The sequence below is a fragment of the Bos indicus genome, chromosome 13 (genome assembly GCF_029378745.1).
Source record: "Bos indicus isolate NIAB-ARS_2022 breed Sahiwal x Tharparkar chromosome 13, NIAB-ARS_B.indTharparkar_mat_pri_1.0, whole genome shotgun sequence".
Taxonomy (NCBI): Eukaryota; Metazoa; Chordata; class Mammalia; order Artiodactyla; family Bovidae; genus Bos; species Bos indicus.
Window position 1 is genome coordinate 25,643,894 of NC_091772.1, and position 27,732 is coordinate 25,671,625.

Genomic DNA, 27,732 nt, shown 5'->3' on the forward strand with positions numbered 1-27,732 from the left:
GGTGATTGCATCCTACAGCCAAGACTGGTACCCACTGCTCTGGTTGCAAGTAGAGGAAAAGAGAATGGTTACATCACAGAAGTCTGCAGAAGCTTGACTCTTCAAAAAGTGTGTAAAGCTTCCCATCTCTGCGCTCTTTTATTCCAGAGCAGAAGGCATTTCAGAAGTTCTGATTTAGCCCAGAAATGTGAGACTTCATGAAAGCACTTGTGGGCGATGTCACCATGAAATCACTAGCCATCTGGCAATGCAACAGAAAGTTATTCTGGTTTCAAATTAAAGTGAAACAAGTAGGGTGAGGCGGCAATTAAAACTTATCAAAATAGCTTTGATTTTCTGAGTGGTATAGAAGAGTATTCATCCTTTCCAAAGGGATTTTTTTCCCTTCTTCCTTATTTCCATAGAAAAGATTTTTTAAGCTAAGATTTGATTCTATTATTTTAAGAAACAAAATAAACCCCAACACTTCAAAGACTTTAATAAAAACATAAAGCTTTACTTCTTAGTCTCCTGGAGAACAGTATATAAATCCAATTAATGGGAATTCGAAGTAAACATTGAAGCTTTAAAACTGAAACTGCTTTAAAATGTATGAAAGACTTGATAGGTACACGATCAAGGTGGGAACAGGAAGCATTAACGTAGGTAGGTGGGTGAGGGGAAACGGTCTCTATGTTTTTACCATCACTTGGTGAGGGGAAAATGGTCTCCATAATATGTTTTTACCATCACTTAAGGGGATGTGTGTCTTGAGGTAATCACAGTAACATCATCCGTTCTGCAACCAAGAATTGGCTGTCTTGTTCTGCAATCCACGTATCTCTCCCACTCCACACCTCTTCTTAACTCTTGGCAGTTACAGTGTCCTCCATTTCTATAATTTTGTCATCTCAAGAATGTTGTATAAATGGAATCACACAGTCTGCAACCTATTGGGGTCACCTTTTTTCACTCAACATAATTCTCTGGTGATTCATCCATGTTGTCGTGTGTATCAGCAGTTTGTTCCTTGTGATTACTGAGTAGTTCTCCATGATGTGGCCATCTCTCAGTCTGTCTTACTATGCATGTGAGGAAAGACATCTGGGTTCTTTCCAGTTTGGGGCTGTTACACGGATCAAGCAGCAGTAAAAATATTTGTGTACAGGTTTTTGCATGAACTTAAGTTTTCATTTCTCTGGGATAAATACCCATGGGTGCAATTGCTGAGTCAAATGCTAATTACAGGGTTTTGGTTTTTCTTTAAGAAACTGCCAAAGTGTTTTCCAGGGTGACTCTACCACTTGGCATTCCCTCCAGCAATGTGTGAGTGATCAAGTTTCTTCACATCTTTGCCAGCATTTGGTGTTATCATTATTTTTTATTGTAGCCATTCTGATAAGTGTGTAGTAAGAGCTCATTGTGGTTTTAATTTGCATTTCCCTAATGTCTACTGACACAGAATATCTTGTCATGTAGTCTTCTTATGTTTGTTTTCTATATACTGTCCAGGTTTTCAGTTGTATTTAGCAGCAACAAGAAGGAAAATGCTCCATTATCTTTTATGGTGAGTCAAAATAGAACAGCAGTTAAGGCATCAAGTTCTGCTCTCACATGGCCAAGGTCCAAATCCTAGCTAAATTGAATCCTGGCTTTGCAAACTTGGTCAACCACTCTTTCCTCAATTTTCCAATCTGCAAAATGGGAATAACGCTCATCTTATTTTGAGGATTTAATTAAGGCAAAGCACTTCAAGTAATATGGTCAATTATTTCTATTAAATAGAACTCATATGCCTTTTATGAGCCAACTCATTAGAAAAGACCCTGATGCTGGGAAAGATTGAAGGCAGGAGAAGGTGACGACAGAGGACAGGATGGTTGGATGGCATCATTGACTCAATGGACAGGAATTGGAGCAGGCTCCAGGAGGTGGTGAAGGACAGGGAAACCTGGCGTGCTGCAGTCCATGGGGTCACAAAGAGTTGGACACAACTGAGCGACTGAACAACAGCAAAATGCCTTTTATAAAATTGATTATATGATTTCACAAAATTTTAATATTTGCATCACACTCATCTGGTTTTTTAATATTACAGAGAACTATTTTGATGACAAACTATTTTTCCTTTTTAAAATGACCTTTCCTGGGTGTATCAAGATTGCCTGACATGAAGACTAAGGGACAATAAAATCTTAGTTGAATCACCTTCATAGATATCTGTTTAATTTATCTCCTTGTCTATGCCAATGGAATGAAATGGCTGAATAAGAAAAACTAGGTTTCTTTATGTTCATTCTGAAAAGTCAAGAAATGAAAAAATTAGAGAAGGTTGAAAATATAAAGAAGGACTGATATTGTAAAAAAACAAAAACATTCCTGGAAAACCACACAATGATCAAAAGCTATTAGTGTTTTCATGTTCTATTTCTAGAGTTTCTTGAAGACAGCTCAGTATATGTCACTCATTTTCCCTTAACTAAATTCTTGTTGTGTTAGTCACTCAGAGAACCCATGGACTGTAGCTCGCCAGGCTCCTCGGTCCATGGAATTCTCTAGGCAAGAATACTAGAGTGGGTTGCGGTTCCCTTCTCCAGAGGATTGCCCCAACCCAGGGATCAAATTTGGGTCTCTCACATTGCAGACAAATTCTTTATGGTCTGAGTCACCAGGGAAAATACTTGTTAAGCTTTCAATTATTTGGGTCAATTGTAGGCATGTCCATGAATTAATGACTTCAACATATAACATGATCATTTACTCTTTGTCAGGCATTGTGATGGAGGACGTGTACACACACAGATGAATAAGCAATGTTCTGTAGGGAATTTATATTCTGGTAGAATAGATTAAAACTTTTCTAGAAATAATCACGCTTTGAGGTAGAACACGAGGTACCAAAGGACATACAGGAAAACCCCAAGGTCTAGGGAATCAATTAGAAGTGAAATGAGATTAAAAGGGGTAAAACTGGGACATGCAGAATTGGAAGAAAGGGCATTTTAGAATTAGTACAATCACAAAAATAGCAAAGTAGGGTGCATCCTCAGGGCCCAGTGAGCAGTTCAGGTTGACTGGACCATAGTTGGCAGGAAGAAGGTTCATGAGAGAGAAAGCTGAGAAGACAGGTAAGGACTGAAAAGTCCAGAACCTTTAATGAAATTAATCTAAAGAGCAGAATCTATATAGTAGATAAATGGTGGGGGCTGGTGGGGGGGGAGTTCACTAAAAATTTTGAGGCATGGAACTGAGTGATATCACAGGAGCTAATCAATGGTTGGCAGAGGAAATACTGGATGGAGCCCACATACAGAGAAGAGAATAGAGTCAGAAATCTGAGCAAGGACTGCGGCAGTAAGCCTAGGTATAAGGAGGTAAGAACCTGATCAGGACAGTCATAGTGGAAACAGAAGTATTGGACAGTCTGAATCCACACGACTCAGATTCAACTGATAATTTGAGAGCTATTTTGGGAGGGGGGCTTTGGACGTGTTGACTTCCAAGTTCCCGCTAGATTTCAGGTGCACCAGCAGGCGGAAAGCTGAGCCAGGATGGCAGAACAAGATCAGAGCTGAAAACCCATCGTGTACCTTGTTCACCATCGTTTACCATTAGTGATAATCTGGTAAAGTAAGCCTCTTTCTTCAGTAATATTCTTCTAATTTGTCTCTTGGCTATTCTTGTTTGATGAGTCATCTCAAGAAATCCTATTAAGATTTTAATCAAATCGTATTAAATGGGTAAATTAATTTGGAAAGAATTCACTTTTAGCATGTAAGAATAGAATAATGCATTTTCCTATTAATGAACATCGGTATTCTCTTCAGTTGTCTTCCTGTATTACCCTCAGTGAAGTTTTAGCTTTTTTTCATGTCATTCCTATTTCTTAATATGCTTGTGTGCATGTGTGCACAGTCATATCTGACTCTTTGCGACCCCATGGACTGTAGCCCACCAGGCTCCTCTGTCCATGGGATTTTCCAGGCAAGTACACTGGAATGGGTTGCCATTTCCTACTCCAGGGGAAATTCCCAACCCAGGGATGGAACTTGAGTCTCCTGTATTGACAGGCAGACTGTTTTCCACTGCGCCACCTGGGAAGCCCTTATTATGCTTATTCTTGGGTATTTATACTTTATAGTGATTTATGATTATAGATTTTCAAACCATTTATTGGTATACAGAAAAATAATCAATTTGCATATTTATTTTATAACCAACCAACTTACTGAACTTTCTCCATAGCTCTAAGAGCTTCTCTTTCCTCTTCTTTCTGATATTTATATTGATTTAATTTTCTTATTTCACATGATGACTAGAACAACCAGAGCAATTCTGGATAGTAGCAACTACTAAGGGAAGAAACACTGGGTATTTCCTTAGCCCTTGCATATTCAGAAAAGTCAGTATGTTTTCCTCATAAATGAAAAGCAATTTTATCTTACCTGTGCTGTCTTTTTTTTTTTTTTTGAATTCTTATTTTACTCACTTTGCTTTTTAAACCTTACTTTGCCTTTTTATTTCATCCTGTCATCTTTCAGACTTTTTCTTCCCTCTTTGTCATTCTGCTTTCATTCACCGAGATCGCATTTTCCTGCACTTTGTGGAGGAAGGCAAAGAGATTCCTGAAATTCTTCAAAACTTTGTGGAGATTATTCTCTTCCTCTAGCTTTATACCATATTTTATAGACCCTTATTTTTCTTCTGCTCCTCATTCTTCAATAAGATCTGCTCGCACTTTTTGTCAACAGACAGAAATGTGGACTGTCCTGGTCCCTCTCTGTATATTTGTGGGAAGCTGAAGTTCCCTTCTCAAATCTACCATTTGAGAGCAGGTTAAAATTCTACTTGTCCACTTTCCAGTTTTTAGGGTCTTTTCAATTGTTGTGATTCTACTTGTGACATCTCACCCCTTGCACTTCAAAATTATGGAATCATTGAAAAATTAATATCCTTACTAGGTACCTGTAAAGGTTAATTTTTGTGTCAACTTGACTGGGCCAAGGGGTGCCCAGATATTTGATCAAACATAATTCTGGGTGTGTCTGTGAGGGTTTCTGGATAGGATTAATATGTAAATGAGTAGACTGAGTAACAGAAGGGGATGACAGAGGACAAGATGCTTGGATGGCATCACTGACTCAATGGACATGAGTTTGAGCAAGTTCCAGGAGATGGTGAAGGACAGGGAAGCCCAGCATGCTGTAGTTTTTGGGGTTGCAAAGAACTGGACCTGACTTAGCGACTGAACAACAGCAGACTGAATAAAGTGGATTACCTGCCCCAATGTGGATGGGCCTTATCCAACCAGTTGAAAGCATAGAAGAGCAAAAAGGCTGAGGGAGAAGGAACTCCTTTTGCCTGACTGCCTTCCAACTGGGGCATTGCTTTTTTTCTCTGCCTCTGAACTCAAGGTGAAATACTGGCTCTTCAAACCTGCCAGCTTTAGACTTGAACAACGTGATCAGTTCTCCTGAGTCTTCAGCTTGCCCACTGCAGCTCCTGGGACTTCTCACTCTTCAAAATTGGGTGATTCAATTCCTTGTGAAAAAATCTCTTTCTATATACATTGCATTGGTACTGTTTCTAACTGGCATTCTCCGATCTTGCCCCTCTGCCTTTGGAACATGACACGTGGAGTCTACACCTGCGATTTACTACCACCAGTTCTCCTGAGCCCTGCATTCTGTGCCATCACTCTCTGGAACAATAATCACCGCTGAGTCATAAAAATAAAAATGACAGTGACAATGGCTAATATTCATGGGAACTTACTAGGACTCAAGAGCTATGCTAAGGGCTTTATACACCTGTGTGCTTTGTGCTCAGTCGTGTCCGACTCTTTGTGACCCCATGACCTGTAGCCCGCCAGGCTCCTCTGTCCATGGGATTTTCCAGGCAAGAATATTAGAGTGGGTTGCCATTTTCTATTCCAGGGGATCTTCCCGACCCAGAGATTGAACCTGGTTCTTTTGCATCTCCTGAATTGGCAGGTGCAGTCTTTTACCACTGTGCCACCTGGGAAGCCCTCTTTATATACCTACTTCTCAGCGAATGCAAAAATATAGAAAGACGGGGTAGGGAGGAATGGAGAGTGCCATGAGGAGCAAGAAGAATGAATCAGTGCTCTGGTATTGAGATAGATCAGGAACTGCAGACTAAGTACCATCTACCCAATATTTCAATTGCTACAGATACAGGGTGTCTGAGTGCAAGAATCACTGGGATTGTAAAAAGCATATTCCTACCTCTTTTCAGGCAATTCAGATACACTATGAATCTATGTCCGAGAGATTAGAGTCAGCAGAGCTAGACTGTGAACTCTGTAAGGGTGACTGCAATTGTATTTACTCAAAAATACATTCCCAGTACCTTGCACCATGCTTGGCACAGGACAAGTGTTTATTATATTTTCCAATAATGTTTGTCAAATCTACTTTTCTGTTGGTCAAGATTCACCCCAGATTCTAATAAGTTGTATAACTATATTAATTTTCCTTTAGGATAACTTTTCTAATTCTGTAGTTTCATAGTTATTTTAATGGGCCATTGGGAGAAATTTTATATTTTTTTAACTCAGAAGTCACCTGAATGAATTTTATTTTTTTGAGACTTTTTTAAATGTGAACCATTTTTAAAATCTTCACTGAGTTTGTTACAATACTGCTTCTATTTCATGTTTTGAAAAACATTTATTTCATGTTTTCAAGGCAGAGGGGGTCATAGCTCCCCAACCCTCTGCTTTGGAAGGCCAAGTCGTAATCACTGGACCACCACCTTGACAAATTATATGATATTGTATCAAAGCTAAGGAATGGCTTTACTACAGGTCAATAAGACTACACATTTCATAAATGGAATCAGATGGTTAATGTATAGGAGTCAGAAATATGAAGGAGGAACGTGATTTTGTGACTAATACTTCCATTGCTCAGAGTCCATTTCTTATCTGTACAACAAACAAAATTACATCCACCCCCTTGGTTTAGAGTGTGTGTGTGTATGTGTTGGGGGAGGAGGGGCTATAATCTGTGTAAAACTGCTTTGCAGACTGTATATCCTGTATATATTTTAGATGTTTTGGCTGCTATCACAAGAATCATTTTCTGTCTCATATGCTAATCTATGTACAACAGCTTTCTGTGACCAAGATTGCAATCACAAATTTTTTCCAGCGTCCCCAGAAACCACAGTACAGTCTTATAGTCAATTTCTCCATCAGATTCAAGGGTCCTGCTCTCTTTGGCAGGGAGAGAGTTACTGTCAGGAAAATCTTACTGCTGGATTGAGGACAAGCCATTAAAAAGTTGCATGAGTCTTTGTCAGCTTTGAGTTGTCCCGCAGGTGTTTTGCTCTGTTGACACAGCTCATGTTTGCCTTGCTTTATTTATTGCTCTTTCTTTTGGAGGAAATCATAGAGAAAACAGGACTCATCCCACGCACGGAGACAGTTTCTCTATTTAGCTGCTGAGCTCCTTGGGAAAGAGGGAAGAAATCAATGAGATGCACGAATGAATAAAAAGTATTCAGTATCAAAACACACTAAAGAGAGCAATGAAGATGCAGACTAGAAGAACTTGTGCCCGAGGAACTCTGGAGTGCCTGGAAATGGAGAGGAAATGTGAAAGCCAATTTGCTTAATTTTAATTGAGAAAGCACTGCTTAACCTCCAGTCATGTTCAAGGCTCTGAGGAAGACACAGAGAGGAGTAAAATAGTTCCTGCCCTCCTGTTGTTTACAGCTGAACAGAGACAATGGAGTGAGCAAATCACAAGAAAGTGGCTGCCAGGACCTTCCTGGCAGGTCCAGTGGTTAAGACTCTGTGCTTCCAATGCAGGGGGCACGGGTTCGATCTCTGGTCGGGGAACTAAGATCCCACATGCTGCTCGGCCAAAAATAATAAAAAATAAACTTATGTGTCCTTGGTCTCATAACCCCAAGATTCTGTTTAAACAAAAAAAGTGGCTGTCACCAGCATGCCACCCCCATTCTAGATCTTTACAATTATTAATTATATGAACATAATTTCTCAAACTATGTATTTTCTTGAAAACACATGTTAAAATCTCATTCTCAAATAAAGCACTTAATGAGTTCAGTGAATAAACTTTCAGAGAATAAGACTGAGTTGTCTGGGAAGAAATAAAGGTTTTAGGAAACCCAAGTAAGCTTCGGTCCAAACATCTGTCCCTGGGCTTATTGACGGCCCTTGGAAAGGCCGAGCATATAGGAAAGAGTCTTCTTTCTAATATGAAAGGCATATTTGTGTCCCGTGGAATGAGAGGTATGTGTGGTATGAGAGCAGGACCAAGGTCACGGCAGGGCTCCCAGCTCTAATGCATGTTTACTGACTTAGGTTCCTCTACATGGATCCTGGTTTGTTGGTTACTCACAGTCACGACTTCTACTGCATTTGTCCTATGGCACTTAATTATTCTTGTAATTTTTAATTGTTCTTCCCTTTCTTCATTATTCTCTATCTTTGTTATAGTGGAGTTTCATTTATTGAAGTCCATTCTATCTCATCTCCGTTCCAGTAACACGTTTTACAGACATGGTTCAGCACTTTTCTGGTTTTGTTTTTTTTTTTTTTACTTCTTAAACATTTTAACTCTTTGATGAAGTAAAGGCTTGAAATTTTTATACAATTTGTAAAAACAGATGCATTTTCAGTCTGAATAGATGTCATATATTTGGTGACTTGACAGAGTAGAAATTTAAAGCCTCCTTAAAAAAATTAAATATTCAGAAACACAAGCTTTATAAGCAATCACTCATCATCCATCTGCTAATTACCTGACAAGGTTAATATTTGTCTAATTTTTAAAGCAAGATGCATGTGAAGTGCAGAAATCTGAACCACACATTTTGATAAATTTTGACAAACGTATAAGCCCATGAAACCACCACCCCAATCAAGACAATGAACATTTCCATCAGTCCAGAAAGTTCTCTCATCTCTTCCAGTTAAGCCTCAACACCCAGGGGCAATTACTGTTCTGACTCCCATCACCATGGATCCATTTTGCCTGTTCTTTAACTTCCTGTTTACAAAGACACGGTTCTTACATTTTTGTGACTGTCTTCTTTCACTCCACATCCTGCTTTAGAGATTGGTCGGGATGGTTGAGTACGAATATACTGCATTCTATGAATATGCCACAATCTGTCCTTTCAACTGTTGACGGATCTTTGGGTTATTTCCAATTTTTGACTGGTCTTAATTAACATTTACAACTAACCCAAGTTCACTTTCAAGTAGTTCCCTCACAGACACCCACTGATCAATTCTTGGCTGCATATGTGCTAGGGACCTTCTGCAGGCATGTGGATTTCTCTTTTTCTGCAAAATTTTCTTCTCTATTCCTCTGTCCTGAATATTCTAGTTCCCATGGGGTCTCTGGACCCTCAGTGCCATCTTCTCAGTTCAGGAAGTCAACTGGGTTTTGCCTGGTTTTCTCTCTGTGTGTGCTGAAGTCAAAAAGCTCTCAACCTCTCAAGCTCATACACCTTGGTCAGCAGCCATGGCACACCCCTCGTTTACTTTTTGCTTCTGAGCAATCCCTGTCCTTTGCCTGTTGCTCAGTGTCTTCAGTCATTGCTTCCTCTGTTTTGTCTGGGCTGCTTTACTGATTTATTTATCAATTTTCTGGTTGTTGTTTGGTTGTTTCAGCTGGTAGCGTAAAACTGGGCTGGAAGCAGAAGTTTTATCATTTTTGATGCTATTTCAAATGGATTCTTACACATTCGTCTTCCATTTGCTTGTTTCTAATACCTGGACATGCAACTGATTTTTTTCTGTCTTGATTTCCAAAAAAGTACAGTTTTAACAAGATCATTGGATCATTGGATTAAGGGAACAAAAAATCACAGATGAATGGACAAATTACTAACAAAGCTACATGGAGGAGTGGGACTTGAAAGACACACAGAATATACTGTAGATAAAAGCTTCAGCGTGAACAAAGCACAGAAGAAGGCATAAGCAAGGATTCCAAGTTGTGCAATTTGAATGAAAGCTGGATTATGAGTAGACGATTTGAAAAAACAAGTCTCTACATATATGAGGGGCTTCCCAGGTGGCGCTAGTGGTAAAGAACTTGCCTGCCAACGCAGGAAATGCAGGAGACAAAGGTTTGATCCCTGGGTCTGGAAGATCCCTTGGAGGAGGAAATGGTAGCCCACTCCAGTATTCTCGCCTGAAAAATCCCACTGACAGAGGAGCTTGGTGGGTTATAGTCCACAAGGTCGCAGAGTCAGACACGAGTGAGGGACTGAACACACAACAACAACATATATGATGCGTGTGTGTATGCTCAGTTGCTTCTCTCCTTAGCTCTAAGAGCTTCTGTTTCTTCTTCTTCCTGATATTTGTATTGATTTCATTTTCTTATTTCACATGACAAGAATAACCAGAGCAATTCTGGATAGTAGCAATCACTAAGGGAAGAAACACTAGGTATTTCCTTGCCTGCATGCTAAATCACTTCAGTCGTGTCTGACTCTTTTTGACCCTACAGACTGTAGACTCCCAGACTCCTCTGTCCATGGGATTCCCCAGGCAAGAATACTGGAGTGGGTTGCCATGCCCTCCTCAAGGGGATCTTCCTGATCCAGGATTGAACCCATATTTCCTGTGTCTCCTGCATTGCAGGAGGATTCTTTATGCTGAGCCACCGGGAAAGCCCTACATATATGATATATAAACATAAAACTTTTGTGTGAGAGCCTTCATGGATCCTCCCAACCAGGTGAAGTCATTTGAAATAAGCTTAATTTCTCTTGCATCAAGTGCTAACAATTCTAATCAACTTTTTGTTTGCCTTTTCATGCAATGTTTGTCTTTCCTACTAGGCTGAAAATTCAGCAAGAACAGGAATCATGCTTGTTTTTCTCACTGTTGTATTTCCAGCATTTAACAATGAATATTCACTGAATGAATAAATGCAACCAGGATAAGAAGTCTGAATTTGACTTCATATCCAATCAGAGTCTTTAAAAGTATGTGCTTTAGGAGAATGATTTAGGGAGATTTTTCTGGCAGCATGTAGTGAACGAATTAGAAAGAGGCAAGGATGAGGAGAAGCTACTGGAATAGTTTAAACAGGAGGCAAGGTAAGCCTGAACCACAGTGACATCACAGAATTTGGAAGGAAATACACACAAAGCATTTTGTAGAGGACAAACCAACAAAACATGAAAAGCAAGGAGGAGAAGGAATAGGGGAGTCATTTATATACCTGATATTTTGAGAGTGGGGAATTAGGCACCATTTATAGAAATGGCAATCTAATAGGAAGAGCTGGATTGAGGGGGTAGCTGTCAATCTTGAGTGTTAATTATCTATGAGCTGTTTAAGTGGATCTATTGATCATGCAATTGGAAACACTGTGGATCCCAGAAGAGAGCTGTGGATTAGGGACATAGACATAAGAATCATCTTCTAAAGGGGAAACTTAGCCCTAGGGAACAATGAAATTCTAGAGAGAGAGAGGAGAAGGAGGAAGAGGAGAAGCCCAAAGAGATAATCTCTGGAGTATTAACTTTCACAGGCAGGAGAAAGTCAACAAAAGATATGGATATATAAAGTTTTCTAAACTTGAGAAACTAATGTAACTATAATGTTATGAAACTAATGTAACATAGTTGTACATTATGAAAGCAGTGAGTTTGAGGCCACCTAACTGAATATGTGGGGAACTTGAGTAATGTAAAGACAGAAAGGGCCATTGGCTTTGATCATTAAATCATGAATAAACTTCAAGATAACAATACATGTATTCTAATGAATAATCCATTAAGGCAAAGAATGGGGGCATTATTACCCCCACTGTGTAGATGAAGCAGCAGAATCTCAGAGGGTTCAAGTGGTTTTCTCAAGGCACACAGACAGGAGGCCTCACAACTGGATTTTACCCCAATGTCATCCCTGACACCTCCTCTAACACCACACTGCAACCTATCCTTTCTAAGATTCTTCAGAAAAATGTATTTGTTCTCAGACCTATAGTCATTTTAATTCATCTCATTATTGCCTATTTCCCTAGGAAACCTGTAAAAACATTTGGATCCTGCTAATATAAAGACTGATTTTAGGATTTTGCTGGTGGTTCAGTGGTTAAAAATCTGCCTGTCAATGCAGGAGACATGGGTTCAGTCCCTGGTCCGGGAAGATCCCACATGCCTTGGGGGCAACTAAACCCAACAACCACCACTACTGAGCCTGTGCTCTAGAGCCTGTGCCCCTCAACAAAGAAGCCACTCCAATGAGGAGCCTGTGCACTGCAGCTAGAGAAAGCCCTTGCACAGCAATGAAGCCCCAGAGCAGCCAAAAATAAATTAAAAAAATTTTTTAAAGATTGATATTCGCTTTTGTCAATAAGTTAGAAGGAGTGAAGGCTCAGAATCCTTATTTACCATCACAGGGTGTTGTCTCTTGAAATAACACAGGTATATAAATATTAGGGGATTTCTTTTTCTGTTGGAGCAGAGAATACCAACTAAAGGGAAAGGTCAAATTTTTCTCATCAATTCTGTAAGTTTCCTTAGGTTTAAACCTGATGAAGGACTCAGGTAGGTATTTACTTACTTCATCTAATTAGTGACTTATAGTTATTATCTGAAAAGTCATATAAGAACATAAAAACCCACTTTATTATAGTACCATAAGGCCCAGAGCAGCACTGAGCTTATTGTCTCAATGTTATTAAACATCCGTCTGGAAAGACAAAGGTGTGTGGCGTTGGGTGGAGATAAGTCTCAAAGAATTCTGGTTTACTAAGTTACCTTTCATTTTTTTAACCTTAAGAAAGAAACTCATAGGAGATAGTTAAGGTGATAGGCTTGGTTTCTGTCTTAAGATGTTAACTTGGGGACTTCCTGGTGGTACAGTGGCTGAGACTCAGCACTCCCAATGCAGGGGGCCTGGGTTCAATTCCTGGGTAGGGAACTAGATCCCATATGTTGGAACTAAGAGTCTGCATACTGCAAGTAAAGATCCCACGTACCACAGTGAAGATCAAAGAGCCCATGTGTTGCAACTAAAGACCCAGCACAGCCAAATGAATAAAATTTTTTTTTCAAAAAGAAGCTAATATGAGATGATAACATGTGCTGTTGTCATCTTCCAAAATTTCTGAAACAGATAAGCAGATAAACAAATAAGAAAATAACTGTCCAACCTGCAGAATCTGTTGTTGGAATCTGTGACTATAAGTTTGGATCTGCTGATTTCTATAATGGGCACTTACAGACAGGAAGAACTGACCCCATCACGATCAATAGTCATTAAGAGGCCAAAGGGGCTGGTTCATTTAGTTCACGCTTTAGAAAAGAGTTGCAGGTATTGTCCCAAAGGCTTGATATCATGGAAGGCAGCCAGTCTAAGTGAGACAGAGTTCTTTATCATGAGCTAATGAAGGTGTGGGCATATTCTGAAAGATAGGTGTAAGCTGTCTAACTAGTGCCCCAGCGTGTAAAGCTCACACCAGAGTTTTGGGTATTTTTATCCTTCTTTGAGAGGCTCCATCTGGTGGGTATGCTGACCTCTCTGACTAGCACTACAATTTCGTTATGAATTGGTATGATTTGTCAGAAGAAAATAAAGATAATTTTAAGAGCATCTCCGTGGATATTCACTTTTCCCTCTTTCAAAAAGTAATGAGACAAGCCTAGAGGCTGGGTTCCATTTTGGTCAAACTGCAAATATGTGACATTTTAGGAATCTTGGGCTATTTTATTCTTCACACCCATTTAATCATGGTTTGGTGACGGGGGTTTGATGGAATAAAGCAGTGCTGTAGATTCAGGGCAGTTCTGTTTCTGGGATTTTGTAACAACTATGGTTTTAGGAGAGAATGGAAAAAATAAACACACTTAGTAACTCAAAGGCCAGCTGCTTGAAAACTGGCTTGGACATTCTGGACTCATCACCATGACTTTTTCTATTTTCTTCTTGTTGTCCTAAATTGTAAACAGATTTGTGTGGATTCTTCTCTTGTATATTTATATTTGGGGAAGAAGCAGGCTGGGGCATTCCTCTTTTCTACATTTATATAAACTTCAGAAATCTAAAAATATAAGGTCCAGATTTTCTACTGACTAAAAACTAAGAGCAAAGAATTGAAAGAAATGTAATTGATTATGGGTAACTTTTCCTTCCATTGTAAGTGAACCTAGTACCCTTCACCCTAAGTAACACCCTCTAGGGTGTCAAAGAGCTTTAGAAAATATTTAGATGCAGAAACCTCAACTGTGTGGACTTGTATTATAAGGAACGCAAGAGAAACGTTTTTTTAAAAATATATTTGTTTGACTGTGCCAGGTATCAGCTGGGGCATACAGGATCCTTTTAAGTTGCAGGATCTAGTTCTCTAACCAGGGGTCAAACCAAGGCCCCCTACATTGCGAACATGGAATCTTAGCCACTGAACCAACGCATACATAATTTTGGAGACGCAGTAAAAATGAAGGTACTGTGGATATTTGGGAAGCAACTCACCAAAATTTATTCTTTTCTTCTGCTTAAAGTACTCTGAGATTTTTTTTTTTAGGGGGGGGGGGGCGGGTAGTCTCTTTGTGAATCTGTTATAAATTAGTCATGAAATTATAGCAATTACAGTGGAATTAATCCAGGCATGGGCCTGATTGGCTTAAACCCAGAACATTCTATCTTTCTGGCCATAAGGATTACTTAGGGACAAAGATCATCAATTCTGGACCAGTGAGACATGTCTATACAGAGTGTAAATCTTTAGAGAAGTTATTTCCCTCACTCTTCTCACTACTCCCTCTCCTCTCACCAGATTCTTCCTCTGATGGAAAGGTCTGGAATAACTAGAGCTATTGTTACAGTGAATGGATCTGGCCTTAAGACAAACTGAGTCACTGGGTGGAGGGGAGGGTAGACATAACAAAGAAACAGATAACAGGAGTAGGTGCCTACCTGGCCTTAAGAACCCTGAGTCAAGTCGTGGATTATCCAGTTACATGAACCAATAAACTCCCCACTCTCACTCTTTGGTTAAGTCATTTTGGGCCGAGGTTTCTTCTACTTGCAACCAAAAGCATCCTGATAGCTACAAAGGGGTTGAATTACAATGTAGTCACTGGAAATTTCCAATAGAGATTTCTGTGACAATGAACATATTTCATAAACGTGCTGATCAATATGGTCGCTACATGTGTCTACTGAGTTGCAGGTGGTGACTGAGGAACTAAGTTTTCAATCTAATTAGTTAAAATTAAAATTTCAATACAGCTATCCCCCAGATTAGGAAATGGCAACCCACTCCAGTATTCTTGCCTGGAGAATCCCATAGTCAGGAGCCTGGCAGGCTACAGTCCACAGGGTTGCAAGAGTCGGACACAACTTAGCGACTAAACCACCACAGTGGCTACTATTTTGGACACCACATCACTAGATGTCTTTAAGACCTCTGATAGTTCTAACATTGTATGATTTTGTAAGTGTACTCAGTGCACATAAATAACACCCACAAATAGATCCAAATGTTACCTAAACTAAAATCTGTTGCCAGTACACACAGACATCTGATTTCCAGTAAAATTGGATATATTAGATTTATATGTCCCTTTAAAGCTGCTGCTACAGCAGCTAATTTATGAGCAGATGATAAAAAGATCAACGTGTATTACTTCTTTCCATATTGGACATTTTATAGCTGGGGAGACTTGGACAAAATACACAAACTCTCTAACAATATTTTGAGGATTAAGTGAGATAATACCTGTAAAGGATTCAGCATAGAATCTTGCCCAGAGTAAATGTCAGTGAATGGCAGCTGTATCTGCTACCACCACCATTGCTCAAGGGGGACACTGATGACCAAATGCCACTCCCACGCCCTTAGTATCTAGAAACACCTCTATCTGAGTAGACTAGTGACAGGTTACTGAGATACTGAAGTTGGAAAAGGCTTAGAGAACAAGTCATCCAAGGAGATATATTAATAGTTGCAGAGGGTTAAATTAAGTATCAGTCATCAAAGTGACCAGAAAGTTAGTATAGGAGAGAAATTAAAACCAAGACGTCCTGGCTTGAAATTCAGGGCCATATGTATTTCCTTATTGTTGTTTAGTCACTAAATCATGTTTGACTCTTTTGCAACCCCATGGACTGTAGCCCGCCAGGCTCCTCTGTCCATAGGATTTCTCAGGCAAGAATACTAGACTGAGTTGTCATTTCCCCCTCCAGGGGATCTTCCAGACCCAGAGATCGAACCTGCCATCTCCTGCATTGGCAGGTGGATTCTTTACTGCTGAGCCACCAGGAAAGCCTACAGTATACTTTATTTGATTTCACAATTTTCTATATTTTTCAAACTTCCTAGAATTCTCTATTCACCTTAGCAAACAAGTTAATACTGGTGATTTATGGAAAACTCCATCTTTTACAATAAGATAAGCTTCTCAAGACCTTTTAATCTCAAGGCTGTCTCTAGATTCACTCTTTAAGAAGTGATTAAAGACTTTGGCTGTCAAGGTTATTGAATGTTTGAAGCATAGTTGTTTGAAAGTGAAGTGAAAGTGAAAGTTGCTCAGTCATGTCCAACTCTTTGCGACCCCATGGACTGACTACACAGTCCGTGGAATTCTCTAGGCCAGAATACTGGATTGGGTAGCCTTTCCCTTCTCCTGGGGATCTACCCAACCCAGGGATAGAACCCAGGTCTCCCACACTGAAAGTGGATTCTTTACCAGCTGAAGCCCAAGGATACTGGAGTGGGTAGCCTATCCCTTGGGGATCTTCCTGATCCAGGAATCAAACCAGGGTCTCCTGCATTGCAGGTGGATTCTTTGCCAACTGAGCTATCAAGGGAAATATTTCAAAATTCAACACTGTTTGGATCTCTTTCTCTATATCTTAAAAAAAAAACTTTTTTGGAGTTTTTAGTACTGTATTATTATGGTCAAAGGCAGAATTAGAACATAAATCCCTTACCGGATCACAGATTTTCCTGTTCCCTCTCTTGTTGAAGGGTTACCCTTTTTTTGCTTTCAAAATGGAGCAAACAAAGTCTAAAACCAAAATCCCTGCTGATTTAATATTCAGCAATATTTAATAATAGCTCATCTATGGGTCAAGATGACAGAACACAGCCCACCCACAATTTATTACTAAATAAGCCCCACACCTCCAAGCTTAGACGGTTCAAAGTCATTCCAATTCTTCTCTCTGATTTTGCAGCTGAATTACCCCATTAAAAATTATTATTAGATTCCTATTCCTATCAGATTGTGATCAATATTTTATGGCAGGAAGATGTGAATGAGAAGGTGAGCGTTCCACATGAGTTAATTTTGCATTATATTGCTTCTATAGCTTTAAGATCAACATTCAGAAAACGAAGATCATGGCATCCAGTACCACCACTTCATGGGAAATAGATGGGGAAACAGTGGAAACAGTGTCAGACTTTATTTTTTGGGCTCCAAAATCACTACAGATGGTGACTGCAGCCATGAAATTAAAAGACGCTTACTCCTTGGAAGGAAGGTTATGACCAACCTAGATAGCATATTCAAAAGCAGAGACATTACTTTGCCAACAAAGGTTCGTCTAGTCAAGGCTATGGTTTTTCCTGTGGTCATGTATGGATGTGAGAGTTGGACTGTGAAGAAGGCTGATCGCCGAAGAATTGATGCTTTTGAACTGTGGTGTTGGAGAAGACTCTTGAGAGTCCCTTGGACTGCAAGGAGATCCAACCAGTCCATTCTGAAGGAGATCAGCCCTGGGATTTCTTTGGAAGGAATGATGCTAAAGCTGAAACTCCAATACTTTGGCCACCTCATGCGAAGAGTTGACTCATTGGAAAAGACTCTAATGCTAGGAGGGATTGGGGGCAGGAGGAGAAGGGGACGACAGAGGATGAGATGGCTGGATGGCATCACTGACTCGATGGACGTGAGTCTGAGTGAACTCCGGGAGTTGGTGATGGACAGGGAGGCCTGGCGTGCTGTGATTCATGGGGTCGCAAAGAGTTGGACACGACTGAGCAAATGATCTGATCTGAGCTTTAAGATCTGTATCTTTTAAGCTACTGTATGAAATTAAGTACAAGTGTTTTGAAGGAAATATCTGATTTGCAAAGACTTTCTTATCCATGGCTGTAAAAAAAGGAAAAACGTGTCCCTAGGGCTGCCACGTTTCTTCCCTTCTCATAAGAAAATTTAGGGGAGGGGCTTCCCTGGTGGTCCAGGGACTAAGACACTGTGCTTCCAAAGTAGGAAGTCTGGGTTCGATCCCTGGTCAGGAAGTTAGATCCCACACGCCACAACTAAGAGTTCGTATTCTGCAACTAAAGATTCAGCATGCCGCAATTAAGACACGGTGCAGCCAGATACATAAATAAATATTTTTAAAACAGAAAGTTTAGAGGAACAAACTTTTTCTCCAAATAAATGTGTACCTTTGTCAATTAGGGGTTAAATTGACTTTGAGTGACTAGAGTGGAAACTAATGATGAATTTCAGAATAATCTCTGGGAAGTGTCATCCGAGCTCCAAAAAGGAGACTGTAAGTTTCTAGAATATAATCCAATGGGAAGTTGGGGACATTCGATATTTCAAACGTATTTAAAATATTTATTTCTTGGCCGTGCCATGAAGCATGCGGGATCTTTGCTCTCCCACCAGGGATCGAACCCATGCCTCTGGCAGTGGAAGCACAAAGTCTTGACCACTGGACTTTCAGGGAGGTCCCCTCGATCAAGCTTAAAGTGTGAATGATACTGGCTCAAACATTTTTTTTAAACACTATATGGGCAACAGCATATGTTGCCCATAATTCAATTCATGGGCAACAGCACAAAATGAAATAACAGATTCTAGAAATATAATAATGAAGGTTATATGAAAAACTTTAAAATGTAAAGGACTAATGCACAGGCTACCAGGTATATTCAGGAGGATATCTGAATAGTGATAGCCAAAAAAACGTCCAATTGGAAAAATAAATGTGATGGTTGATATACACATATGAAGGATGCAATAGGTCAATGTTAATCACATCCTCCATTGCATTTTTTCACTTTGAAAGCAATGAGAGATCCAGTAGTGAGTCATAATGGTTACTTCCAAGCGAGATCAATTTTGAAGAAGTCCTATTCCTGAGACTAACTGATAAATGTCATTTGTAATGGGAAACATTTGCTTTCTGGCTAGTTAAGAGCATTTAGGTAGACAGTAATGCGTTGCAGCTGAAGGGTGGAGCTCCTTTAAAAAGAAGTATATTTTTTCTTTGCCAAATATAATGAAAAAAGTACAACTTCCAACTGCCCCATTATTGATACTCATTCAAGAAAGATTCTTGCAATATGACTCTTTCACAGGAAAGAAAAAACACTGGAAAATCAGAAGAGCAAATTATTACAGTTCAATAAACAGTGAGGAGTTCTAAGAAGAATAATCAAGATTTATCACTATAGAAACGAAGACACAAGTGAAAACAAAAAATAGATACAGTTTACAGGAAAGTAAGTGTATTTTTACACACATTAGAATGGGCTAGTTTTTGTTCCAGTTACAAATAAATCCTAAATCTCAGGTGTCCAAGACAATAACGGCTTATTTTTCACTCTGCTCCATGTCTGACGTGGGTTTGCAAGGCAGATGTGCTCATCCATGTCACCAGACTTGCCTAATCAATGTGGGAAGGGGGTTAAAGTTCGACAATACCTACCCCGGCAATGAAATGCCTCCGCCTACAAGTGACACATGTCCCTTTCATTTCATTGGCCAAAGCCAGTCACATGGTCATGACTAATTTCAATATAGTGAAGTGCAATTCTATCATATGCTTGCCTGGAGCAAGGAGATCATAATATTTGTGAACAGTTTTAATGGCTATCACATCACTTTTTTGTGCAGTTTTTTTTTTTTTTTTACTTTTTTACTTTGTATTGGGGTATAGCTGATTAACAATGTTGTCAGGTCAACAATGAAGATGCTCAGCCATACATATACGTGTATCCAGTCTCCCCCAAATTCCCCTCCCATCCAGGCTGCCACATAATATTGAGCAGAGTTCTCTGTGTTATAAGTAGGATACTGTGGTTATCCATTATAAATACAGCAGTGTGTACATGTCCATCCCAAACTCCCTAACTGCCCCCTCCCCCGAACCGTATCCCCTGGCAACCACAAATTCATTCTCTAAGTTTGTATCACATCATATTTGATGGAAGAAAAACTGGTTGTAGACAAGGACTATTACATGCAAGGTGAGTCCAACAACCAGAATAACAACAGTCCAACATGTAAGGAGAATACCAACAATAGGAAGGTATTTGCTGTCTTCAAAAGAATAACTTGCACGTTTACTGCTAATCAATATATTAACATTAGAATCTAGAAAATGTATCATGTAGGTAGAACAGAAGGATACAAGTAGTTGTGACAAATGGTCCCAACATTTCAGGCAAAACTAGACTGGTCTGCTAGTACCATATATTCTCCGTATGCTCAGTTAGCAAGTCAAAGACATTTTCTAATGAATTTATTAGGAAGCATGGTCTTTGTTTCACTTTTTAAATTTTTTAACCCAGAGGAAACCTTCACCCTCACTGGGAGCCCAGATAAAATCTCAGGCAGCACCATGGCATACAAAACAAACTGGATCTGAGCCTCTCGGACTGGGATTGGAGGCCCAGTATTCTCACAGTGGGCCTGAAATATTGCAGAAACCCTGGAAAATGCTAGATTGCTGCTTCAAGAACACTTTTCAAAGGAAAGTAGTTGTCTCTTTGTCAAACAATGCAAGTTTTCATTTCAAAAAGCCAAGAATTATGGATAGACATAGAGACTATCATCAGTTCAGTTCAGTTGTTCAGTCGTGTCCAACTCTTTGCGACCCCATGGACTGCAGCACACCAGGCTTCCTGTCCATCACCAACTCCTGGAGCTTGCTCAAACTCATGTCTATCGAGTCAGTGATGCTATCCAACCATCTCATCCTCTGAAGTCCCCCTCTCTTCCCACCTTCAATCCTTCCCAGCAACAGGGTCTTTTCCAATGAGTCAGTTCTTTGCATCAGGTGGCCAAAGTATTGGAATTTCAGCTTCAGCATCAGTCCTTCCAATGAATATGCAGGACTCATTTCCTTTAGGATTGACTGGTTGGATCTCCTTGCAGTCCAAGGGACTCTCAAGAGTCTTCTTCAACCTCACATTTCAAAAGCATCACTTCTTCGGCGCTTAGCTTTCCCTATAGTCCAACTCTCACATCCATACGTGACCACTGGAAAACCCATAGCTTTGACTAGATGGATCTTTGTCAGCAAAATGTCTCTGCTTTTTATTATGCTGTCTAGGAGACTGTCATACAGAGTGGAGTAAGTCAGAAAGAGGAAAACAAATATCATATATTATCACTTATATGTGGAATTTAGAAAAATGGTACAGATGAACCTATTTGCAAAGCAGCAATAGAGACACAGATGCTGAGAACAAACTTTTGGATCTCAAGGTGGGGAGGGAGAGAGGAATGAACTGAAAGATTGGGATTGACATATATACACTACATATAAAATAGACAACTAATGAGAACCTGTTGTACAGTTCTCTGCTCAGTTCTCTGCAGTGACCTAAATAGGAAAGAAATCTAAAAAAGAGGGAATATATGTATATGTATAACTGATTCACATTGCTACACAGTAGAAACAACATTGCAAAGCAACTCTAATAAAAATTAAAATTTTTTTAAAAAGTCAAGAATTACAAGAGTGACAATGGGACTTTCAGCTCATTTCTATGTTAATCTATTTACTATGTTTTTGCAGCCATGAAATTAAAACACGCTTACTCCTTGGAAGGAAAGTTATGACCAACCTAGATAGCATATTCAAAAGCAGTGACATTACTTTGCCAACAAAGGTCCATCTAGTCAAGGCTATGGTTTTTCCAGTAATCATGTATGGATGTAAGAGTTGGACTGTGGAGAAAGCTGAGCACCGAAGAATTGATGCTTTTGAACTGTGGTGTTGGAGAAGACTCTTGAGAGTCCCTTGGACTGCAAGGAGATCCAACCAGTCCATTCTGAAGGAGATCAGCCCTGGGATTTCTTTGGAAGGAATGATGCTAAAGCTGAAACTCCAATACTTTGGCCACCTCATGTGAAGAGTTGACTCATTGGAAAAGACTCTGATGCTGGGAGGGATTGCGGCCAGGAGGAGAAGAGGACAACAGAGGATGAGACGGCTGGATGGCATCACCGACTTGATGAACGTGAGTTTGGGTGATCTCTGGGAGTTGGTGATGGACAGGGAGGCCTGCTTCTGCTAAGTTGCTTCAGTCGTGTCCGACTCTGCCATAGACGGCAGCCCACTAGGCTCCTCCTTTCCTGGGATCCTCCAGGCAAGAATACTGGAGTGGGTTGCCATTGCCTTCTCCAATGCATGAAAGTGAAAAGTGAAAGTGAAGTCGCTCAGTCATGTCCGACCTTTAGCGACCTCATGGACTGCAGCCTACCAGGCTCCTCCGTCCATGGGATTTTCCAGGCAAGAGTACTGGAGTGGGGTGCCATTGCCTTCTCCGCAGGGAGGCCTGGCGTGCTGCAATTCATGGGGTTGCAAAGAGTTGGATACAACTGAGCGACTGAACTGAACTGAACTAAGAGATAGCACAGTATTTATCCTCCAATTTAATTATGTGATTCATGGGACAGTATTATTTGCATCTGTGACTGTGCTATATAGACCTTAATATAATATACGTGTATATATGTATGACTGAGACACAGTTTCACAAAATCTAACTTGTCTTTACTCCATACATGGAAATTAAAATTACACAAAATTAAAGATGCTTGCTCCTTGGAAGAAAAGCTATGACAAACCTAGATAGCATATTAAAAAGCTGAGACACTACTTTGCCGATAAAGGTCCGTATAGTTAAAACTATGGTTTTTCCAATAGTCATGTATGGGTTTGAGAGCTGGACCATAAAGAAGGCTGAGTACCAAAGAATAGGTGCTTTTGAATTGTGATGCTGGAGAAGACTCTTGAAAGTCCCTTGGACTGCAAGGAGTTCCAACCATTAAATCCTAAAGGAAATCAACCCTGAATAATAAACCTAAAGGAAACCATTAAATCCTAAAGGAAATCAATCCTGAATATTCACTGGACTGGTGCTGAAGCTGAAGCTCCAGTACTTTGGCCAACTGATGAGAATAACTGACTCATTAGAAAAGACCCTGATGCTGGGAAAGACTGAGGGCAGAAGGAGAAGGGGGCGACAGAGGATGAGATGGTTGGATGGCATCACCAACTGAATATACATGAGTCTGAGTAAACTCTGGGAGATAGTGAAGGACAGGGTAGCCTGTCTACCCTGTCTACCCTGGGGTAGTCCATGGGGTCACATAGAATCGGACACGACTAAGAGACTGAACAACAACACACAATAACTCTGACAGGTTCTTTTCTATACTTTTTTAAAAATGCTGACTTCAACCCACTACATTGTTTCACTAAAGGATCACGACCTCAGTCTGAAAATCCTGACTTGAGGGAAGTTTCTAGTTGGTATGCCCCAGGGATCCAGCCTGTGAAACATTTCTCCTGGTGGTTTGATTTAGGACATTGAACACCGATTGTCACCGATCATGTTTGGAGATAGATGATATCAGACTGGAAGATATAGCTAACATAGCTTTAGTAGGCTGCAACAGTGGATCCAAGAAAACAGGCTGTGTTTTCAAAAAGTTAAAGGTATAACCCTACACTACATTAAGCGATGTAAGTCATATATCCCAAATAGGGGCCATATTTTAAAATTTGTTTCATCTTTGTAGAAGGAGTTATGATTTGAAAATAGAACATATGGGAAAGATTTCAGGATTTTAATTTAGTACAAGCAGGATCCGAGTCATCAGGGTTAAGTGATTGCCAAAATAACCAGGTGAAAAGCAATCAGACGAAGAGTCCCTGAGAACCTTTCCTGAGGCCAGAGTTTACCTGGGTGTTTGGATTTACTTCTCAGAAGCACATTTTAACCAGAGGGACAATGACAAATGAGAACAAGGACACATGAGGTAGGGGAAGAACCACATCACATGAAGGACAGTTGGAGGAGTGCAGGGTGTGGAACCTGAAAATGCAAGACTTAAAGGAATTTCCAGTGGTCATGGATGGATGTGAGGGTTGGACCATAAAGAAAGCTGAGCGCTGAAGAATTGATGCTTTTGAACTGTGGTGCTGGAGAAGACTCTTGAGAGTCCCTTGGACTGCAAGGAAATCCAACCAGTCAATTCTAAAGGAAATCAGTCCTGAATATTCATTGGAAGGACTGATGCTGAAACTAAAGCTTTAATACTTTGGCCACCTGATGCAAAGAACTGACTCATTGGAAAAGACCCTGATGCTGAGAAAGACTGAAGGCAGGAGGAGAAGGGGACGACAGAGGATGAGATGGTTGGATCACCGACTCGATGGACATGAGTTTGAGCAATTTCTGGGAGCTGGTGATGGACAGGGAATCCTGGTGTGCTCCATTTCATGGGGTCGCCGAGAGTTGGACACGACTGAGCAACTGAACTGACTAAAAGGAATAGTGGTCTTCAAGTATCAGAAAATCTGATATGAATCACATGAAAGAAAGATGACACTTGGTCCCTTGTCTCCCAGAAGGCAGAATCATTCATTCATTCATTCATTGAACAAACTTGTTGAGCACGTATTACTTTTTATTAAGCCAAGTTTTAGAAGTCCAGGAATAAAAGGAACTCAAAAACCACACAGTCTAGTGGGCACAAAGGACACATCCCAGCTTTCTGAAACTTGCATTTATGTCTCTTGTGGCAGCAGTGTTCCTTGGGCAGGCATAGCCCCCTCGCAATGAGTCGCCTTCTGCATGGGATCATTTATTGTCCAGACTCAAGGTCTGTACCGTGTCCCTGACCAGGATCATCCACAAAAATCTTTCAAAAGCTCCCAGTTACCTCTAGAATAAGATCTAAAATCCAAAGGGCACCCAAGGCTTGTTTTCAAAATCTCTTTTTTCATCAATGTCTCCTGCCACCGCCCACCCCAACCATTTTAAATTAAGTTCAGTTCCCTAAATGCGCTGTGTGCTCTCTCTGTCTTCCCAATGCTGTACGCCCCTCATCATCGCCAGCCCCTGGCTGACTTGTGTGTTTCCACTATGACGACGCGGTTACCCGCCTACTTCAGGAGGCCCCTGTGACTCCCGCTGGCCGTGTTCCATGAACCCTCCTCTGTGCTCCGGGGTACACAGTCCCCCTTTGTTACTTATCCTAGTGAACTGTCACTTACCTAGAAGCTCTGTGAAGACTGGAATGTTTTCTCTTGGTATCTCAGCACCGGGTGCAGTGGGTGGCACAGAGCTGGTCTTCAAAAATGCCTGTTAAATATATCAACGGATGAAGGGTTCCGATTGCACCAAGAGATTAAGTACTCCCTAAAACAACTTTTAATAGAGTATCATCTATAAAAGTATTGAGTCACTATGTTGTACACCTGAACTGATATTGTAAATCAACGATACTTCAATTTAAAATAAAATGGTAAGCATTTCCAAAGATAGAGCTGGTCACTGACTTTCAACTTTTGACAATGAATCTAAACAGAGGAAACGTGAGAGAGCTCTTTAGAAACTCACTTCTAAGGTCAAGACCACCATTGACCTCTAGGCGACAGGAGCCTGAAGTGAGTCAGGTAACAGGAAGCACGCCCTGAAACTTGCTCCCCAGGGACGCGAAGAGAGGATGAGGAGGGATTGTTGACAGTCACCATCAGAAAGTGATCTCCATTTGCTGCTCTGTGAGTTGTCCTGGCATCGCAGGGGGCATCCAGCCTTTCTCTCCTACATGAAGGCTGGCACCGGGCAGTCCATGCGTCGGGGCAGTAAAACAATCCCGCATGAAGGGCAGCACGTTGTCCGTGGGCTGTGCCAGCCCACAGAAACAGTGCTGCCTTTGAGAGACACAAAGAGCCACTGTCCTTGCCTCTTTTTTTCTTCTTCAAAAACTGTCAGAGTCCAAAACTCGCTGCGGAGATAACAAAGGCTCCTCGCAGACTGAGCAGAAGGCTGTAGCCGTTCCACCTGTAGAACCCCAGCCAAAACCAGCCCACAGGCCATAGCCCACAAGATTAAGGTAGTCAAGCATCCTTCTCACCTGGTCCATAATCTGAAAGAAAAATAAGCTTTGCTTAAAAAAAAAAATAGAATGCCCCCCCTTTTTTTTCTCTGCCCCTATTGGTTCAGGACTGCTCTGTTCTCACCCATGGAGTGAATCAGCTTCTGCATGCCAGGATGTCTCCTTGGTAATATACACCCTACTTGCTGGTGTTTTTCATGATGCTGCCATTATATCCGTGTACTATAAAAGCCTGAGGAGTTATTTTAGCAAAGACTGAAGAACCATCCGTAGAGTAGCTCCTGTGCTAAAAATGGGAGGTTGGACTGATTGACCACTGAGATCCCTTCCTGGTTCTGTAATTAGAAGGCAGGGAGAGGGAACATGTAATTCATTCAAGTCTGTGGTCACCCGGTAGTCACATTAATAACGCAAATGGCTCAAATGTGGACAGTGCTGCCAAGGAGTCAAGTGCAGAGGGCAAGGGCAGTTGGGAGAGGACAGAGGGAAGAGGAAGGCTAAGAGACAGGGCTGCAGTTAAGAAGAAGTTGACATCAATCTACACTGGGCACGGCTGTGTTTCAGGCAGGAGCTCATGACACAGGTGAAAAGCAAATTGCTTTGAGACAAGCAGTGCAAAAGAGACCTGTACTCAGGCTACTGCAATGCAATAGGCTGGGTGCCATGCTGTGTCCATGCAGGTAGCACAGCGTGTCTGGAGGCAGACAGAATAAAACTTCTTCAATGAGGCAACGAGTGAGCTTAAGCTTAAGAATGAACAACAGCTAATTTAATTTGGGAGGAGGGCGTGGGCGGAGAGTCTACACAGAAAGGACAGCAAAAGCTAAGCTGCAAAGCATGTGAGATCATGGCAGACACAGAGAGCTGCAGGCAGTTCCTGGGCATGGCTGGTGTAGAGCACACCTGTGAAAAGACACCAGAAGTACTGGGAAACAGGGAGCTACCAGAACTGTGAAGGTCTCTCCTGCCATGCATAGTGGTGGAGGATTTACTGTCAGTGTTGGGAAGACATGGGTCCCAGAGCCCTAGGGAAGAACCACTTCCTGGCAGGGACCTCTGGAGTGGACAAAACGTCAGAGAGGGCAAGAGACTATCGGCACTAGACTTCCCAGGCTAACAGAAACAGGAGAGAAGGGGGCTGGGCACAATCTTTAAGAGAATGACCTAGCCATCGACATTATGACAAAAGCTGGTTAGAACCAACTAAGTCCAAGATGGCAGAAGATTCAACTTCCAGTGGACCTTGAACTTCATTATATGCTCACTGTAATGTGTTAGCATTACAAATTGCCAACATCTGTTGAATCATCAAAAAAACTAAAGCGTTCCAGAAAAACATCTTCTTCTGCTTTATTGACTACGCCAAAGCCTTTGACTGTGTGGATCACAACAAACTGTGGATAATTCTTCAAGAGATGGGAATACCGGACCACCTGACCTGCCTCCTGAGAAAACTGTATGCAGATCAAAAAGCAACAGTTAGAACTGGACATGGAACAACAGACTGGTTCCAAATTGGGAAAGGAGTACATCAAGGCTGTATACTGTCACCCTGCTTATTTAACTTCTATGCAGAGTACATCATGCAAAATGTCATGCTGGATGAAGCACAAGCAG

The 27,732-nt window shown here is 40.9% G+C and overlaps 1 long non-coding RNA gene across 1 annotated transcript; it reads right to left on the reverse strand.

Moving 5' to 3' along the window:
- Positions 1–408: 408 nt before the first annotated feature.
- On the reverse strand, positions 409–27,728 carry LOC109568091 (uncharacterized). Its single transcript, XR_002182199.2, has 4 exons — positions 26,240–27,728; positions 25,617–26,145; positions 25,271–25,358; positions 409–7,454 (listed from the first exon to the last, which is right to left on the reverse strand). It is a non-coding gene; the product is annotated as an uncharacterized lncRNA (long non-coding RNA).
- Positions 27,729–27,732: the final 4 nt, after the last annotated feature.